We start from the raw sequence: 20456 nt of genomic DNA, 5'->3' as shown, positions 1-20456 counted from the left end.
AAAAGTAAAAATAGCTACCAATTATTGAGTGTTTATTATGTGCAGGGCACTGTGGTAATTGCTTAAGATACATTACTTATTTTAATCTTAACAACTCTACGAAATAAACATTATCATCCCTATTTTCCAGATGAGTAAATTGAGCCCCAGAGAAATTGTAAGTGGCCTAGCCAGCTAGAGAGCCGTGACACTAGAATCTATCAGACTCCAGATCCCAAGCTCTCAGCTTTTGCACTACATTGCCTTTATCTCTGAAATAACAAGTGGCTGTTCCTGATGCGCCTATCCACAAACCTGACAACTGTTTACAATTTAAAGCACCAATAATTGGAGCCATCAAGTCCACTCTGAAAGTCAGATTATGGGGAAAGGAAATAAAAACCTTGCTTCTTTTTACCTGAAATTAATCATTCATTCTGCTGAGAGGGAAGAAGACTCAAAGAAACAAATTGAAGATCCAGGTAGTATTGGTCTTGATCTCCCCAAACCACAGAACAAAGATTCCTATGCAATACATTCATTTCCTCCCTCAGTCCCAGTGCAATCATTTGCAAACACAATGAAGAAAAGAGCTAAACTGCACTTTTTGGGAAAATGTTCTAGCATCCTTTTGTTTGCCTTTCTCTGTGTAGCGAGCTATTACAGAAACTCTGAAAGTCTCTAAGTGTAAGGGGATGGAAGCAAAGACACTACTTATTCTTTAGTGATCCTGAAAGTTTGCTGATAAAAGAGAATGAAGTAGCAAGAGGATATGTAGCCAGATTGGCCCAGTCAGAAAGTAAAATTTCAAGAAAACAGAAATTGGGAAAATTGAGACAAGCTGTTCTTTAAGAAGGAAAGAGCAAAGTGTCATCTTTATTTTTAAAGTTGATGGCATATTCATTTTTCAGACTTTTATAGTTTTAAGTTTTAAAGAAGGAAAAAGTGAAAACATTAAAATACTGAATGGACAGAGCAGAACTTCCCATTAAAATAAATACACTTTGTTTTATTGTTGGGAAAACTCTAACGAGTGCCAGACTATTAACTAAATTCTGTCATTTTTTGAAAGAAGAAATTTCCAGAAGGTAGGTTAAATTGGTATCTACTTAATATATCTTGGAATTATAAAATTAAAAGAAAATATGCTAAAATACTTTGAAAAACTACACATCTTAAACCTCCTGCATACCGTGTTCATGCCAAAACCTGCTTCCTTTGTGTCTGAAATATGAGGCTATTAGCAACATTAACCTGAAGGAGACTACTGCCTCAGTCTACATGGGGATCATTTTGCTACATGGCTAAGAATGCCAGCTCAGTTTGTGCTGATCTTATAGGTGTACTGGGGACTGAGAAATCTGATATCTAATTAGCACTAGTATTTATGCATTGCTCAAGATTAGATCTTAAACTCATCCTTAATGCCTCTTTCTCACACTCTTCTTTTAATTGACAATTCCTGTCAGCTCTGCCTTCAAAATTTATCTCAAATCCAGCTCTTTTTCTCCCCTTCACCACTTGCACCTTAGCTGGAGCCACCACTATCTTTCTCTTAGACTGCTGAACTAGTTTTGGTCCTGCTTCTGCTCCTGCAAAATATTCTGCACAGAGTGGTCAAAGTGATCCTTTTAGAACCTAAGTCAGATAGTGTCACTCCACTGCTCAAATTCTCCAACAGCTGCGCATCTCACTCAGAATGAAATCCAAAGTCATGACCACAGCCCACAAGGCTCTAGTACATCTGACCCCTGGTTACCTCTCACACCTCAATTCTTACCTGTCTTTAAGTCCTTCGTAGACATGACCACCAAAATGCTGCTGAGCAATCACAATAACACTCCTTGCCCCATTCATTTCCCTTCTCTCACAATTACTTCTCTCTCCTCAAAGTCCTCTCTCATTCCTGCTCCCAGATGATGCTGTTGCTCCTTGTTGTGCTAAGAAAGCTTTAGAAGAGTCCACATGCTCCTGTCTCTATATTTACCCACCTACCAGCAATTAGAAGAGTCCACATGGTCCCATCTCTATACTTACCCATCTACCAGCGTCCATGCCCATTGATTTGCCCTCCTCATGGATACACTGGCCGTGCTTGTATTTAAGGCCAATCTCTCTTCTCATGCATCAGATCCCTCCTCTCTAACCTTCATCAATTCTCTCCTCTCACTCCTGTATCAATTTTTCCCTCTCCCCTGGATTATTCTCATCAGCATACAAACATCACATGATTTCTCCCTTCTTAAAAGTAAAAGAGCTCTCTCAACTTTGCTTCTGATTTGTACCACCTTATTGCAGCAAAACTTCTCTTAAAAAAATAATCTTTACTTTCTCTCCTCCCATTCACTCTTGATCCCACTACACTTACTCAATGCAAATCTAAACCCAGTGGTCAGTTCTCAGACTGCGCCTCGTGTGACCCACCAGCATCTTTTGGCATAGTCCATCACTCCCTCCTCCACACATTTTCTCTGCCTGGCCTCCAGGATGCCACAAAATTCAGGTGTTGCTCCTAGTCAGGACTTACTCTCTTCTGCTCCCCTCACCCTATTCCCACCCCAGAACTCAGCTTCTCTGGCCGCATCTCCTATCAGGATCCCCTCATTCTCTATCACTAGTAACACAAGTTGGCCTCTTTGCTGTTCCTCAAATAAGTCAGTTTAAAAGGCCTCATCCTTGCTCTCATCTCTGCCTGGAATGCTCTCATCTCTGCCTGGGATGCTCTTTCCTCAGCTCCTTTAAGTTTTTGTTCAAATGTCACATAATCAATACCATCCTCCCTGACTACCATATTTAATATTGCAATATCTACCAACCCTTAAACTTCCTACTCCCATTTATTTCCTTCATGGCATTTACCACTTTCTAATATACTACAACATTTATTTATTCAATTTAAGTCTTCCCTTTGGCCAGAATATGGGCACCTTGTCATTCAAAATTTATTTGATGCAGATTTTTTATTCTAGACACCTGGCCTATTAACCATGTAGCAAATCATTGTCAAATTAATGAAGCTTTGGCTTCTAGCATATGAGTTAAAATAAATATCACTAATGGAGACATTATATCAAAAAGCTGAGACATACTTAGGACCCCAAATTAATGAATAAAATATTCTATAATAAACAATATTAAGTTCCCAGAAGATTGCTCAGAGCTGGCTTGGCCAACATAGAGAACTGTTTCCATAGCCATGGTGGGAAATACTAATCTTGAAAAGAGATGCCTCTCAAATCTTTAAGCGAGCCAGTACCCTAGGTAACTAAATGAGTAGAGAAAGTTAGGTTCTATCTTACACATAAGATTATCCAGTTGCCAGCCCTCAAATACTGACACCCCATGAGCAGATTGCTCTTAAATTCTTCAGGTCTTCGAGTAGACATAATCATTTTACAGAAGCCCAACTCAGAAACAGTTATACTGCAACATAAGCAGTAGAACCATTTCATGTCAAGCTAATGACTCTGGGACATGCAAGGCATGACTCTCTGTACAAATCCACTTTAGAGCAGAGGTCAAAACCATTAAACTAATGGTGAACTTGAGTCCCTGGGCTCTGAGTGCCCCATGACTCCAGGGGATTGAGATTTGTAAGAAAAATACTAAACATAGAGCTATGTATAAACACTCTAAAGGATTCTTTATACAAATGCCTTTTTGTCTAAAATCAAAACTCTAGAAAATAGAACATAAGTTTCTACATTTAAATTGTTAAAAATCATTAAAAAGACATTCAAGAGTTAAAGAAAATGAAAAAAATTCTCAGCATGAAGTATGAAGATATCGCTGCTTGACTTTAATAAGAGTTCTATTAAATCTGTTCTTTTCTGTTTAAAATGCTCATTATAAAGCTGTAGTCCCTTTACATTTTCTTAAAAATTCAAGCTTTGCAACTTCTGAGAGCTTTGGTGTTAGTGTGATGAGCTACCTTCCCCCCCTCAAGAAATGTCCTTATTGAGACTGAGTTTCCTTGGGGATGGTGGGGGGAGGGGGTGGTGAGTGACCTGGCCATATGATGTCAACATACTACCACAGAAGACAGAGATGAAAAACCATGTTCATGGATTTTTAAATTTAAATTTAAATGTGTAAAATCCTTATAACAAAAAACACTCCTACACAGAAACTAGCTAGCTGTTAACCAAGCATTTTCTGTTCTTGCCCCAGTTTCCCAGCCTCCCTTGAAGTCAGCCATAACTGAAGGCCAGCCAATGAAATATGAACAGAAGTGATGTATACCATCCCCAGGACTTAGCCTATAAAAAATTTCTGGAGCAATGTCAGCTTGATGTAGATGGGTGTGGCAACCTTAGAAGCCCTAGGTCAAAAATGGCAGAGCCACAGATGGAAGAAGCCCAATAAGGAGCCATAAATGACTGCTTGGAAGAGAAATGCCATTGAAAGAGAACCAATATTGGACATTACATAGATGTTAACATAATTTTATTGGCTAGGCATGGTGGCTCATGCTTATAATTCCAGCCCTTTGGGAGGCTGAGGTAGGCAGATAGCTTGAGCCCAGGAGTTTGAGACCAACCTGGGCAATATGGCAAAACCCTGTCTCTATAAAAAATACAAAAATTAGCTGGGCATAGTGGCATGTGCCTATAGTCCCAGCTACTCAGGAGGCTGAGGTGGGAGGACTGCCTGAGCCTGGAAGACAGAGGTTGCAGTGAGCCAAGATGGTACCACTGCACTCCAGTCTGGGTGACACAGCAAGGCCCTGTCTCCAAAAAAATAAAAATAAAAACTTTTATTAAGTTTTTTTTTCTTGCTGTGTTACTATAGCTCTCATTACCTTAACAACATTGTATCTTAGTTCAGAATGGTAAAACTCAGTGAAGAATTAAATTACTAATGCCTAATCTATTTAAGGTAAGCAACTGTACACCAAGCTCTAATACACATTGTCTCTTAGCATTCAAATTCAACAGGCTTGCAACAGTTGTAAAGAGACTAATACCAGGGTCTTCTTTTTAATAGCTAAAAGCTTTCAATCAGCGAAACACTTGAAACTTCCATAAATAATGTAAAAACAAAGATTTGGGTTGCTCTTGCTACTGTTGAATAAAAAGAGTCATGGCCTTCTTCACTCTGATCAAGCTTCTCCCAATCCAAACTCTGGAGAAGCCTGAGCATTGGAAAGAGTGGGGGAAGAAAAATAAAAGATCTAGGAGAAGGAAAGGGTCCTTGGGCCACTGATCATCTGCACATAGTCAGGGAAGAAATTTTGGATTCAATATAAAATTGAAGTTCTGATTTTACATGAATAAGACTTTCAGTGCCCAAAAATATCTTAATAATTAAAACAAGGAAAGGTGGAATAAAAAACAGATAAACAAATAGAAACATAGATATAAATCTTACCATATCTGCCAGTCACCATGCTTACATCTGTAATCTCAGCACTTCAGGAGGCCAAGGTGGGAGGATCACTCTTGGCTAGGAGTTTGAGACCAACCTGGTCAACACAGCAAGGCCCCATCTCTACAAAATTTTTTTAAAAACCTAGCTGGGCATGGTGGTTCATGCCTGTAATTCCAGCTATTAGGGAGGCTGAGATGGGAAGATTGCTTGAGCCCAGGAGTTCGAGGCTGCAGTGAGCTATTATCATTTCACTGCACTCCAGCCTGGTCAATGGAGAAAGACCCTGTCTCTAAAAATATAAAATAATTTTAAAGAAACCTAAACATATCAGTAATAACATTAAAAGTAAATGGTCTAAATATCCTAATTAAAAAGCAGAGATTGTCAGGCTGGATTAAAGAACACAACCTAACGACATGCCATTTATAGAAATCACACTTTAACAAATTAACAATATTGGGAACAAGAAAAATAACATTGCTACAAATTTGACAGTTATTAAAATGATGATAAGTGAATACTATGAGCAATTTTATGTCAATAATTTCAACAATATAAGGAAAAAAATGGACAAATTTCTTGAAATATACAAATAATCAAAGCTCACTCAAGAAAAAAATAGGTAACCTCATTAGTCCTATATCTATATCAAAAGGTGAATTTATAGATAAAAACCTTCCCAAAGAAAACTTCTGGCCCAGATGCTTTTACTGGCCAATTCTACCAACATTTAAGAAAATATAAAATCAATTCTATACTAACTCTCTCCAAAAAGACATCCAGATTTGAAAGTGAGAAGTAAACCTATTGTTATTCACTGATGACATGATCATCTATGTAGAAAATCCAGCAGATCTACAAAAAAAGCTACTAGAACTAATAAATAAACGTGAGATTGCAGGATAAAAATTAATTTGCAAAAAGTCCATTTTTATTTCATACACAAGCAATGAACATTTGGAAATTGAAATGTTAAAATATTTGTAATTGCATAAAGATATTCTTAGGGATAAATTAAACAAAAGATTGCAAGATCTATAAACAGAAAAATATAAAATATTACTGAGAAAAATTAAAGAATATTTACACAATTAGAGATATATACCAAACTAGTTTGGAAGACTCAAAATTGTTCTCCCCAAATTGATATATAATGGCAATATCAAAATTAGCAGACAGAAGGAAACAATAAAGATTAGAGCAGAAATAAATCAAATAGAGAATAGAAAAATCATAGAGAAAATCAACAAGAGTTGATTTTTTGAAAAGATAAAATTGACAAACCCTTAGCCAGACTAACTATAAAAAAGAAAGAAGAATTAAATAAATAAAATCAGAAATTAAAGTGGAGACATTACAACAGATACCTAAGAAATTAAAAGGATCATAAGGGACTATTATAAACAATTATATATGAACAAATTGGATAACCTAGAGGAAATGGATAAATTCTTAGGAAAATACAAACCACAAAGATTGAATCAGGGAGGAAGAAAAAGCCTGAACAAACCCATAACAGATAAAGAGATTGAAGCAGTAACTTAAAACCTCCCAACAAAGAAAAGCTCAGGACCAGATGGCCTCACAGCTGAGTTCTACCAAACATTCAAAGAAGAATTAATACCATTCCTTCTTAAACTTTTCCAAAAAATGTAACTAGAGGGAATACTTCCAAACACATTTTACGAGGCCAGCATCACCTTAATACCAAAGCCAAACAAATATACCATAAGAAAAGAAAACTAAGGCTGATATCTCTGATGGATGCAAAAATTTTAATAAAATATTAGCAAACTGTTTTCAACAACACATCAAAAAGATTATACACCATGAACAACTGGAATTTATTCCTGGGATGCAAGGCTGGTTTAATATATGCAAATCAATCAAGGTGCTACATCATATTAACAGAATGAAAGATAAAAACCACATGACCATTTCAACAGATGCAGAAAAAGCATTTGACCAAATCAACATCATTCATGATAAAAACTCAACAAAATAGGTACAGAAGGAACTTACCTCAACACAATAAAGCCCACTGTGAAAAGCCCACTGCTATCATAATCAATGGAGAAAAACTGAAAGGTATTCCTTTGTGATTCAGCACAAGGCAAGGATGCTCACTCTTGACACTTTTATTTGATATAGCCAGAGCAACTAGACAAAAAAAAAAAAAAAAAAAAAAGTAATGGGCAACCAAATCAGAAAGAAATAAGTACAATTGCCTATGTTTGCAGATTACATGATCTTATATAAAGTAAATCCTAAAGACTCCACAGAAAGAACTGATAAACAAATTCAGTAAAGTTGCAGGATTCAAAAACAACACACAAAAAATAGATGATATTTCTATACACTAACGATGTATTCAAAAAGGAAATTAAGAAAACAATCCCATTTACAATAGCAAAAAAAAAAAAAACTTAGGAATAAACATAACCAAAGAGGTTAAGATTTGTACACTGAAAACTGTAAAACTTTAATGCATAAAATTAAAGACACAGACCAATGGAAAGACAACCCTTGTTCATGGGTTGGAAGAATTTATGTTGTAAAAATGTCCAAAGTGATCCGCAAATTCAATGCATGGCATTCTTTACAGAAAAAGAAAAAACAATCCTAAAATCACAAAAGACCCTATTACATATACTATTTGTTTTTATTATTATACTTTAAGTTCTGGGGTACATGTGCAGAATGTGCAGTTTTGTTACGTAGGTATACATGTGCTATGGTGGTTTGCTGCACCCATCAACCCATCACCGACATTACATGTTTCTCCTAATGTTCTCCCTCCCCTAGCCCCCGACCCCCAAACAGGCCCTGGTGTGTGATGTTCTCCTCCCTGTGTCCATGTGTTCTCATTGTTCAACTCCCACTTATGAGTGATAACATATAGTGTTTGGTTTTCTGTTCTTGTGATAGTTTGCTGAGAATGATGGTTTCCAGCTTCATCCATGTCCCTGCAAAGGACATGAACTCATCCTTTTTTATGGCTGCATAGTATTCTGTGTTGTGTATGTGCCACATTTTCTTTATCCAAGGACCCTATATAACCAAAGTAATCTTGATCAAGAAGAACAAAGCTGGAAACATCAATACTTTCTGATTTCAAAATATATTACAAAACCATAGTAACCAAAGTAGTATGATACTGGTATTAAAACAGCTACATAGACCATTGGAACAGAATTTTAAAATCCAATGTCCAAACTCAATAAAAATGGAAGCAAAATAGGAAACTGGAAATAAATCTGACTTATAACTATAAAAGCAAAAATTCTTAATAAGTATTAGCAAAGAGAATCTCTCAATATATCAAAAGACTAAGTTGAGTCTCTTTCAGGAATAATCGGTTGGTTAACATCAGGAAATTAATATATCCATTGAATTAAGTGCAGCAAAAAAGTAAAAGATAAAACACATGTCCTATCAATAAATACTTAAAAGGCATTTGACAAAATTCAGTAGCCAGTCCTAACTAAAATAGGGCTAGAAAGAAACCACTTAAATTCAACAAAGAAATTTCCTAAAAGCTAGCAGCAAATTTTAAAATCATAGCTAGATAAAGATTATCTGTTTCACATTATTTCAACACTATTATAGGTATTATAGTATACATAACATGAAAACAACTGGCATAAGTATTGGGAAAGATGAGAAAAAAACTCTTTTTGGTGGTTACATGATTGTATACCTGCATGCACAGAAAAAAAAATCAAAAATTTTAGTAAAAAATTGTAAAATTAATTTTAAAATTTGTTCTAATTTCTGAATTCAAAATAAATATTTTTAAAAATTAGCAGTTTTTCAGCCAGGCATGGAGGCTCACACCTGTAATCCCAGCACTTTGGGAGGCTGAGGTGGGCGAATCACCTGAGGTCAGGAGTTCAAGACCAGCCTGGCCAACATGGTGAACATGGTGAAACCCCATCTCTACTAAACTTACAAAAATTGGCCAGGTGTGGTGGCGGGCACCTGTAATCCCAGCTACTCGGGAGGTTGAGGCAGGAGAATCACTTGAACCCAGGAGGCAGAGGTTGCAGTGAGCCAAGATCACACCATTGTACTCCAGCCTGGGCAACAAGAGCGAAACTCCATCTCAAAAATAAAATAAAACAAAATAAAAGTTTATTTATAGTATGCAAAAATCTCTTAGAAATACATAAGAAAAATGTAACCCAATAAAATAATGGGCAAAGACAATTCACAGATGGGTAAATCAATGGCAAACAAACAAATGAAAAGATATACAAATTCACAAGCAGTAACCATGGATATGCAAATTACAGTAACAATATGATTATCACTACAGCCATCAGACTGATAATTTGAAATGCCATAACAGCTATTGCTGGCTGGACATAATGAAATGGGTACTCTCTGAGATTGCTCCTGGGAAGGGACGTGTTTGGACCTTCGGGCAAAGCAATCTGGCATCATTTCTTAGGGGTAAAACACGTATCCACACTTAGGCCAGTTACCAATAACATTCCTGTGTGTTCCATAAAATCAATTTCTTTGTAAAGACATATGTTAAAAGATATTAACTGTAGCATTGTTAGTAGTGGTAGAAGAAAAAGAAAAACCAGAAAAACAAGCAATGCCTATCAATAGGAGCATGCCTTTAAAAAATTTCAGTCACTGAAAATGATAAATTGTAACTCCATCAAACAACTTGGAGGGTTTTCAAATGAGGTACTGTTGAGTGAGAAAAGCAGGATGCAGAAAAATATGTAATATATGATCCCACTTTTTAAAAAAATCTATAAAACAAACTGTATATATATATATATATATACACATATACATGTGTATATAATATAGTGTATGTGTATGCATGTATGTCATACTTTATATAAGGATTATATAAGGACATATAAAAATATGGAAAGATGCATTCAATGTTGTTTTAAAGGCTGTTTAAGAGACAGAAAGGATGATGTAAAAGGAAAGAAGAAGAGGATAAAGCAAACAAAAAAAATTGCAATAAAAAGAGAACTTCATGATTTTAAAGGCATGCATTGATGAAATTATGTACATGCGAGTACATATAATTAAAATATACTTTTTTTTTTTTGAGACGGAGTCTTGCTCTGTCGCCCAGGCTGGAGTGCAGTGGCACGATCTCGGCTCACTGCAAGCACTGCCTCCTGAGTTCACGCCATTCTCCTGCCTCAGCCTCCCGAGTAGCTGGGACTACAGGCACCCGCCACCACACCCGGCTAATTTTTTGTATTTTTAGTAGAGACAGTGTTTCACCGTGTTAGCCAGGATGGTCTTGATCTTCTGACCTCGTGATCTACCCACTTCAGACTCCCAAAGTGCTGGGATGACAGGCATGAGCCACCACATCTGGCCAAAATATACTTTTAAATATGTTCAAATATATAGGATTTAAAATATTTTAGAGAAAAATACGAATACATCAAGAGACAAAATTCTGCTTCTCTAGTGATCAAAGAATTCCAAGGTGAAAGAATGAGTTACCATTTTTCCTTAGAAGATTAGAAAAGATTTTAAAAGTTGATAATACCCATTGATTGTGTGGATGTAGAGAATTAAACACTCTGGGTGCTTTGTGCTTTGTGAATGTAAATTGTTAGAACCTTTCTGGAGCATACTCTGGCAATATTTATGAAAAGCCCTTAAATAATCAGTGTACAATCCTACAGAAATGTATACAGAGAATAAGGATAGTCAGTAATATCAAGAAATTGTAAGCAAGTTACCTAAATGAAATAACATATGTAAAGTGCAGAGCGCAAACTTGAAATATTATTAACATTCAATAAATGTTCTAAAACTGAGGGATTTGGTTAATCAATTGGTAGTTGATATGGTTTGGCTGTGTCCCCACCCAAATTTCATCTTGAATTGTAGCTCCCATAATTCCCACGTGTCATGGGAGGGACCCAGTGGGAGGTAATTGAATCATGAGGGCAGGTCTTTCCTGTGCTGTTCTCCTGATAGTGAATAAGTCACAGGAGATCTGATGGTTTTATGAAGAGGAGTTCCCCTGCACAAGCTTTCTCTTGCCTGCTGCCATCCACGTAAGCTCTCTCTTGCCTGCTTGCTCCTCCTTGCCTTCCACCATGATTGTGAGGCTTCCCCAGTTGTGTGGAACCATGAGTCAATTAAACCTCTTTCCTTTATAAATTACCCAGTCTCAAGTATGTCTTTATCAGCAACATGAGAACAGACTAATACAGTAGTCAAGCTCAGGAGGAGAAAAAAATAATGAAATATTTAATAAATAGTACTAGCATCCTGGAATGGAAAACAATGCAAGTTTTTAAAATGATAATGCAGATCTATGTTCTGATTTAGAAGAACATGAACAAAACCCAAAATATTATTAAAGGGAAAAAGGAAATTGTAAAGCAGTATCTTTGAAAATGCATTTGCAATTACATTTTGTAGAAAAAAAACTGAAAAGAAGTGCCTGAAAATGTTAACAGTGGTTATCGCTGAATAGTGGAATTTTTGAGGTTCATTTCTTTTTTTCCATCTATGTTTTCTCATTTTTTTCACAATGAGAGTGCATTGTTGCATAATTTTTAAATTTTCCAAAGCATCACAGTGTGGATGAATGTTTAGAAAAGGGAGTCAGAATCCTAGCTCCTTAATGTAATAGCAATGTGACATTAGGCATTTTACTTTTAAAAATCTGTTTACACATCTGTTGATTAATGATACAGAACCAAAATAAGCCATCTCCTAGTCATTCCAAATCAACAGGCATTTGCCATACTTGAATCCACAGGCAGTGGGGAGGAGGGTGCATGCTGACATTAGCTCACACTAGCAAAACTTCATGTTGCTCAAACAGATATTCAAAAGACAGGCTCAGATGCAGGAACTTGTGTGGTTATTTTCAAATGTCTCATGACTTGAAAGAACAGGTGTTGGAGGAAACTGTGTCTACATACTTGCTAGGAAACATTCTCAGGTTTCTTTTCTAATCATGGAAAAGATGGTACATTGATGGGACTGTTACCCCTACTTTCTGAAAACAGCCAAGCAACCAGATGCATGAAACCCATATTCAAGAGCAATGAAGTCATGGTTAAAAGTCCCAAGCATTCTAGCAATGAAGCTAAAATAATTATATAACCTACAAGTCCCAACAAGTTTCCCCAGGTCCACCATGTACCTAATAAAACTTTTCTGAGGACCATTAAAAGACAATTCCAAGTTCATCTATCAGGACCTTTGGATCAACTCCAACAAAATACAGAATGTCCCTGATGGGGCTGTTTAGAGATACAATTGCTGCATGCTCAAAATTACTTTGGAAGACAAAAGGAATTTTTGATTTACAAACAGAAAGAGAAAAGGAGAGGACATTCCATTCTGGAACCAATAACCTACAATGACAATGAAGAGCACGAAGAGGGGTTGAGACCTTTATGCTGCTCGGGGAGGACAAGGGAGGTAGGGCAGTGAGACACTGCAGGGAAACCCACATCCTCCACCGGCCCAGTACCGTCCTTGGAATCAATGATCCTCTAATTTTCTTTAATATTGAGAGCAAATAATTCTGCTTTGGGAAAGAATGAGAGGGCCGAGCCTCAGGATGAGTTCTGTGTAGAGTCTAATAAAAATCATGTAAGCCTGCCAGGCGTGGTGGCTCACGCCTGTAATTCCAGCACTTTGGGAGGCTGACGGGGGCGGATCACGAGGTCAGGAGATCGAGACCATCCTGGCTAACACAGTGAAACCCCGTCTCTACTTAAAATACAGAAACAAAAAAATTAGCCGGGCGTGGTGGCGGGCACTGTAGTCCCAGCTACTCCTACTCCGGAGGCTGAGGCGTGAACCCAGAAGGCGGAGCTTGCAGTGAGCCAAGATCACGCCACTGCACTCCAGCCTGGGTGACAGAGTGAGACTCTGCCTCAAAAAAAAAAAAAAAAAAAGATGTAAGCCAAACCCAATGTGAAGCTGAGCTGTTATCTCTCACCTGGGCTTCTGTGATGGCCTCTTCACTGGTTTCCCTGTGTCTGCTGTCTACCTTCCAGAGAGGTCTTTTTAAAACACAAATTAGATCACGTCCCTCCCTGAAGCTTCTCCTCACACTTAGAACAAAATCCAAAGTCCTCACCTTGGTCTATAGGGTAACCACAGGTGTTAGTTTTCCTGGGACAATCCTGGTTTATGGCTATTGGTGTTGCTCCCCTCTGATCTCCCCATGAGTTGGTCATTTCTTCACTTGATCCAGGTCTCTGATCAAACATCATCTCCTCAGAGAGGCCCTCCTTGGCCTCTCTGTTGAAAAAAAACAACTCCCTAATCCCTTCCCCGCTTCACTTTTTTTTTTCAAATATCTTATCACTACTTATTACGTCACATTTTTATTTCTTAATTTGTCTGTTTCCCTGACTGGAACTGTGCCCTGGGAGGGCAGCTCTCTGCGGTCTTCACTAACACACACCCTGTATTGAGAGCTGGGCTTGGCACCTGGCAGTGGCTCAGTAAATATCTAATTACTCAATGAATGAATATATAAATGAATCTTTGGCTCTGCATAGTGAGTATTCATTTACTCCAAACTTGTATTGAACATTGCTTAACCTAGTGATTTGTAGAACTGATTCTGCCAAGTGCCATTTAACACCGTCAAACCAAATTTATATTATACTTCTGGTTGCTTTGCTAGTTTTTAGTTGTTATGAGCATTATCTGTGGACAATGTCTCTGAGATAAGTCCTGAGTATGAATTTCCAAGAGGAAATTGCTGCTCTGTATGGCAGCTTCCCCCAGTCCCATAGCTAGGCTTGAGGATCCTTGTCTACTTACTATACACCCCTACCCTTGAACTTCACCTCTCTGTTTGCATGCCAGAAGAGATTAACAAGGAGCTAAGAGTAAGCCTGATTTTGTACTTTGTATTAAAGTGTCCTGGGAAGCACACACACACACACACAAAATAGAAGTTAACAAAATCTCAACACATCCAATTTCTGTTGGAATAAGCCAAGCATCCCCATCTTAAGGGTAAGGAAATTAAGAGAATTTAAGAGATATAGTTGAGTTCATATAACAAGTTGCAATGCCCAAACGTACAGATACATATTTGTCTGGCGTCAAAATCTATGCTGGCTTCTAACAAAAACAAGGAGGCCAGTCTTTAAAGGGAGATGGATTTATTTTTCTACAAAATTTTAAGTAGCCCATGCCCCAAAGGGGAACCACAGAGCTGAACAAATGACCTGAAAACATATTCTTGACTGAACAGTAAATAGTTGTCAACCATGGTTCCCCAATGACCCAAACTCCAACTGAGCCTATCCACAAGTTCAGTTTTCCCAAGCTTTGAAAAAAGGCCGTAGACAGATGGGCTCCAACTACTGCAGCCCAGGCCTTTACACTTTTTTTTTCTTTTTCTTTTTTTTTTTTTTTTTGCCAACAAATGGTTGCTCTTGAATAATTACACTAGAGGAAAAAGTTGGCCTTCAGTGCAACTCTCAGTGAACTTAAAGTTACCACTTAAATTACTCAAAAACTAGAATTTCTTCTTACAGGCCTGAGACTCCAGCAGCAAGGCCTCTATGAGAGAAACTCCATCCCCCATGGGAGGTTCAGAGAGTAACTCCCCCAAGTTCCTGTTTCATTACTCTGTCTCAAAGCAGGCACTTGAGATCCCAGCCAGCCCTACAGCACCCCAAATTATAAGAACTGGACTGTATCTGACATTGCCAGACTTTCAGCAGTGGGAGGGGGAGGGCTCCTCTGCATTGTGCCTTTCTCTTCAAAAGGATTAACCTGGTGATGATCAACCTTTGCACAAGGATGGTGGTGCCAACACTCTGGCTCTCAGAGTTCTCCTTACCCTCTACCCTTGAATTTCACAGGTCAAGCTATTGGTCTTCTCTTGTCTTCTTTCTATCTCCAATTCTAGGATCTGAAAAACAACCTCACATCTCTGGGGGCTCTCCATGATATCCATCAGACCCCTTAGCTAGTGGTGGTGGGGACAGTTCCTGAGGAAATGAAGATATGGGGTGACTGGGAGCCCAGAAGCCAACCTCTGGTGAAAGCCCACCCTCTTGGCATGGGTCTCCAAGGCTTCACACACTCTCTTATAAAGGCTGCTGCCCTCAGGAATGAGAAGGCACATGCTGAGACCCAGGGGGATTGAAAACAAGTATTTCCTAGGAGTAAGAAGGATGTACCCTATATCCTGAAGCCAAGCCAGCTCCTGCTGGAGAGGTTAAAGAAGTGGCTGAGGGTCTCACCAAGGAGCAGCAGGGCTGAGATCAGCACTTTATCCACGCAACTCTTATAGGACTGTAACAGGTTTGTGTAGAAATCTAGTCTTCAAAACACTTTGTTAGCAATCATACCTTGGCTTATACAGAGTGAGGTATGAATGATCAGAATCCCCCCTTTGACAAAACCTAGAGCAGTGCTGGCCACAGAGAAAATACTGAATGAATATTTGTTGAATAAGTTGCAGAATGGGTGAAAGGAAAGAGAGACTCAAAGCAATCAGGTAGTTGAGAACAGGATTCGCGGGTGTCACATTTAGGCATGTGCAGGGAGGGATCTCAGGTCCAACAACTCACCTCTTGACAGCCTCATGCCTTGTCTAAGAATCTGCAAGGCTATGAAACCCAAACTCTCTAATTACTGAAAATAAAAGGCAGCCAAAACAACACCTACCTGTCACTACTCTAATTTTCAGATTCCTCTCTATTTTGTATCCCTGGGTATTTCTTTTACTTTCTTGAGGCTCAACTATGCACTTTAAAAAAATGTCTGTTATGGTCTAGCTGGCATTTCCAAGTGTTTTTAGCAGGAGGGCTTCAGGTTATCTTGTTTGTCCGCATTACTGAAAATGGAACTATGTTTCTTTTTAACATGTTTTTCAGGGATAATGGAATTACTGTATTTACCCTAACGTTACTCACCTAATGTCACCCTACTTCGGTATATGTTTGAAAAAAATGTGCTAGTGAGTACATATTCTGTTCTGTCCCTAAGCTCAATGAAAATGCATGTTCCCTGAATTGCCTTACTTCTTGTGAATATCCACTTCCCTTCCCACACTAATACTCATGCAGTTCCATTCCTCTTTCCTTCTTCTGTTCTATTTCAGAGATGCTTCGTCCCCTGTTCTCAAAATTCGGGACTTAATCACCCAGCCCAGGTCCAATAACAGTCTTCTCCCAATACACTGCAATAACAACCAAGTGCACAGACTAAACCAGATTATAATTTCAGACTTGATAGTTTGCAAGGTACTTTCACATAACATTATCTCACTTTAACCTTCTCAACATCCCAGTAACATGGGTGCTATTGTCCTCATTCTAGAAGAAGAAAAAAAAGACTTAGAGAGTTTAAGAGGCTTGCTAAAAGCTAGAAAGTGGTGGAGTTAGCTTCAATTCAAGTCTCCTTAATTGGCATTCAATTACCCTGGGACATAGCCAGCAGCCTCTGACAGCACCCCCACATCCCAGAGAGCCAAGTGGATGTACCAATCAATTCTCTTTACACCTATTATAATATTTTAAAAATACAAAAGCAAAGAATTTAATTTGCAAATCTTTTAAGAACTAAAATAGTCTAAGGATGGAAAAGAGAAACAGCATGTCTTGACATGCACAGTATTTCCCCAAAGGAATTTCTGTATCATTTTATCCTTTTGCAAACTTTAGAAACAAGGCTACATTATATTTATTTATTTTACATTAAACTGTACAATGGAATTTATCTGTTTGCCCTTAAATATCTGTTGTTTTTGTTTTGTTTTGTTTTGTTTTGAGGGACTATTTTTAGTTTGCAACAACATTGACTAATGGGGGTAGATGATGAGCCAAAAATAGGTGACCTTAATCAGGCATTCAAAAACCTAGGTTAGCCAACAAGCGCAGATATCTCATCTGGAATATTTCTCTTTGAAGACATACTTACTACTCTTTGGAAATTCATAACACAGGCTCATCGGAATTGCATTTTCTGAAACACTGTTTCCCAAAATGTGTTCTGGGAAACCCAAAATTCACGAGATACTTAACCGGGGGCAAGGAGAAAGCAGTCTGTGAGTAAATCAGTTTGCAAAGTTGTGTCTTCTGACAATGAGAATAAAAATAGTAATTATAACAGCTAGAAGAGACTTAGGCCCTAGCAACATCGTTATTCACAACTAAAATAAGAACAGCAATAGCAAGCACTTTGCTCAGTCCAATTTTACAACCTAAGAGGAAAGGCCAAGCTGGTATCAACACTTAATGAGAAGGATTCACTCCACAATCTTTACCACAGAACATTATTTCCATCCTTAGCTGCAACACAGAAAGATCAAGAGTCTGACAAATGTTCTCTAGCATGTTATTCCTTCATAGCTTGTAATATTTTACAGTAATTTTCTTCCTTTTATCATTCATTTACTGTCTCTGTCTCCCACCTAAAATGTAAGCTCCAAAAAAGGAGAATCGCGGTGTCCCAGCTGACTAAGCACGTGCTTGACATAGAGCCATGAATAGTTGTTAATTAAGTGGACGGGTGAAGTTCCCTAATTAAGGCCTGGCTTCTAAGGTCTAAAATTTACTAGGACCAATCAAAGAGACTGATTTTCAAGAGTAACTAGAAAAACACATCATTCAAATTCCCAGAATTTTATCTAAACTTTTCAGCTTTTCTCTGCAAGCCCACACAATTTGCACTCATAAGCTCAACCTGGTTTCACCGTGTCTCATGGAGTCATCCTGTTAGGCCACAATATGGGGTCACACGGGTGTGGCTGTCTTCCAGTTCTGCCAGCCAAGTTTGCATCTCTTTGTATTTTATAGAAATGTGCTTGATGGAGATTCAACCAGATAGGGCCTGAGGACCACTACCTGAGCTCTGCCCTTTGTCCTGTGAGCCAGTCCATGGGAGCCTGGGTTCTAGAGGACAAAGCAGCCCTCAACTCTCAGCCATGACACAGCAAAGCCTCATGGAGCCCTAACGGAGGACAGTATTCCCCACAGAATGTTCCCTGCAGAGTGCCACATCCACACCTGCTCAAACTGATTTCTCACTCTCTGCAGTGGAAACTTCACTTGCCAGAGTCTTACCTTCGTTTTAAGCAATTCCCTTGAGAACAAAGGAACTCAGTCCAAAGGCCAAAGTGCCAATCAAATAATGAAAGTAAAAGAATAATTATAACAGCCAACACTGCTGCGGTATTTCCTAAGTAGGGTCTAGTTTTTGCTAAGCCCTGTGCATGCATGATTATTGTATTTAATCCCCTCAAACCCTTACGATGCAGCTTCCGCTGTTATTGCCACTTCACAGATGAGAAAAGAAAGGCGTGACACATGTTAAGTCAAACAATGGCAATGGCAACCCAAGGCAACAATCACAAAGCACTGCATGCCCCATTCTGCCTTCCTACAGATCCAAAACCTGCAGTGACCAAGGGGATAGAAAAACTGTACCTAGGCAAGGTTTATGCCTCCCCTGGCCACTCAGTGGCCATCTGAGAGGACTTTATTGTATTGATTCAGCTCATCTCAGATGCATATACCATAGGTCTAAATTGACTCCTAGAACTGCATTAGTCATTCCAGACACTTTAATCCATTACTTAATGCATTACTCAGATCCTGCTACCAGAGAGGGAATGGCAAGAAGTCAAGGTCAGTTAAATACGGATGAAAACAATAATAATCTTGAAAACACCTGCACCTGTGAAGAAAGACCCATAGTTGGGAAGCCTCTCACTGTCTAAATGTTTCATCATTTGTCATTTAAAATGCTTGCCATGGTCTTATTTTTAAGCACATAGTATCTTTGTGTTAGAGATCAAATTTTAAATAATCATCCTCTAATTAGAGTAACCCCCAATCAAAAATGAGTCACTGACCTTTTCCTCAGTGTTTTATTTCAGTAAGCCAGAATAAACACATGAAATTGTTACTATGGAGACCAAAGGTACTAAAGGGACCCAGCCTCTCATTAAAAAATTGACACACCAGCAGGAAAAAAAAATGATGGATGTTGTAGTTATTTTAGGGAAAAACGTGTCCCAAATGTTGAGGTTAAATCAGCCACCCCTTTTCCTCCAGGGGAAAAAAAAAGTTTCCAATGCAAATGGTTTGAATTAATGCCATGGATATTTATAACAACAGTCTGGTTAGGGAATTTATTTGCTATTCATCAAGCCAATACCCCTGAGGATTAAAAGAGCCCAAAGAAAATATTTTTAAAATAATAAATGAAATGTCTTTTGGGTTGGGAAGCCACTATATTCATATTCAGCACCACGACTGCTGGGCTGCGTCCTCAAAGCCCAAGGCCTCTGGGACTGGACAATTCCACAGTGCCTTTGGAAGAGATGAACAGAACACATGTGTCCCAGCTGACTTGCTGGTAGGAGAGCTGAGTTTTCTTAAATTGACACCCTCAAGTAGTAAATAAGAAAAAAGAAACCAAGAGTGGCCCAATATGCAGATCTAAAAGTGGAAAAGGCATTGACTGTTTCTTTTTTAAACAACTTCGTTGGTTGGGTTCTGGAGAGAAAAGGTGGAGAGGGAAGAGGTGTAACTCTTCTAACATATCATTGGAAAATGCCATCCTCACTTTCTAAAAATAGCACTGCATGATGAAATATTGTTTTGGTGACATGATGCCTAAAGAAGCACTGCTCATCATCATGGTGACTGTGATGGAGGCCTGGGTGAGCAGTGGTGTAGACAGTTGCACAGAGGAGCCCAAATGTTGCTCGAGACCCAAGAAAGCCCTGTGGGGTGAGGACAGCACCAGGCTCACCTGCCCACCTGGTCTCCATCCAGGAGTCCAGAGACCCAGGACCAAACTGATCCTGTCTTTATGTTCAATGTGGAGATCTTGTTCAGGTGTGGATATTTTTGGTATTTGTTTTGATTTTTTTTAAATGTACTTTAAGTGTTTAATATTTACCTATTTGTAAATGTTGCATTAAAATATTACTTATCCCTTAGCCCAGCAGGTGGTGCACACCTGTGGTCCCAGATACTTGAGAGGCTGAGGTAGGAGGATCATTTGAGCCCAGGAGTTTGAGGCTGCAGTGAGCTATGATTGTGCCACTGCACTCTAGTCTGGGTGACAAAGACCCTGACTCAAAAATGTATAAA

The 20456-nt window shown here is 38.5% G+C and overlaps 1 long non-coding RNA gene across 3 annotated transcripts in view; it reads right to left on the bottom strand.

The window, feature by feature from the left end:
* Nucleotides 1-20456, bottom strand: part of LOC104001837 (uncharacterized) — a 262940-nt gene that overhangs the window by 151695 nt on the left and 90789 nt on the right. For all 3 annotated transcript variants that reach the window (XR_008538815.2, XR_001708725.3, XR_008538816.2), the window contains one exon: nucleotides 7372-7509. This is a non-coding gene — a long non-coding RNA (uncharacterized LOC104001837). The remainder of the gene's footprint in view (nucleotides 1-7371; nucleotides 7510-20456) is intronic.

Source organism: Pan troglodytes, chromosome 14 (genome assembly GCF_028858775.2).
Source record: "Pan troglodytes isolate AG18354 chromosome 14, NHGRI_mPanTro3-v2.0_pri, whole genome shotgun sequence".
NCBI lineage: Eukaryota > Metazoa > Chordata > Mammalia > Primates > Hominidae > Pan > Pan troglodytes.
This window is presented reverse-complemented; position numbering and strand designations above follow the sequence as displayed.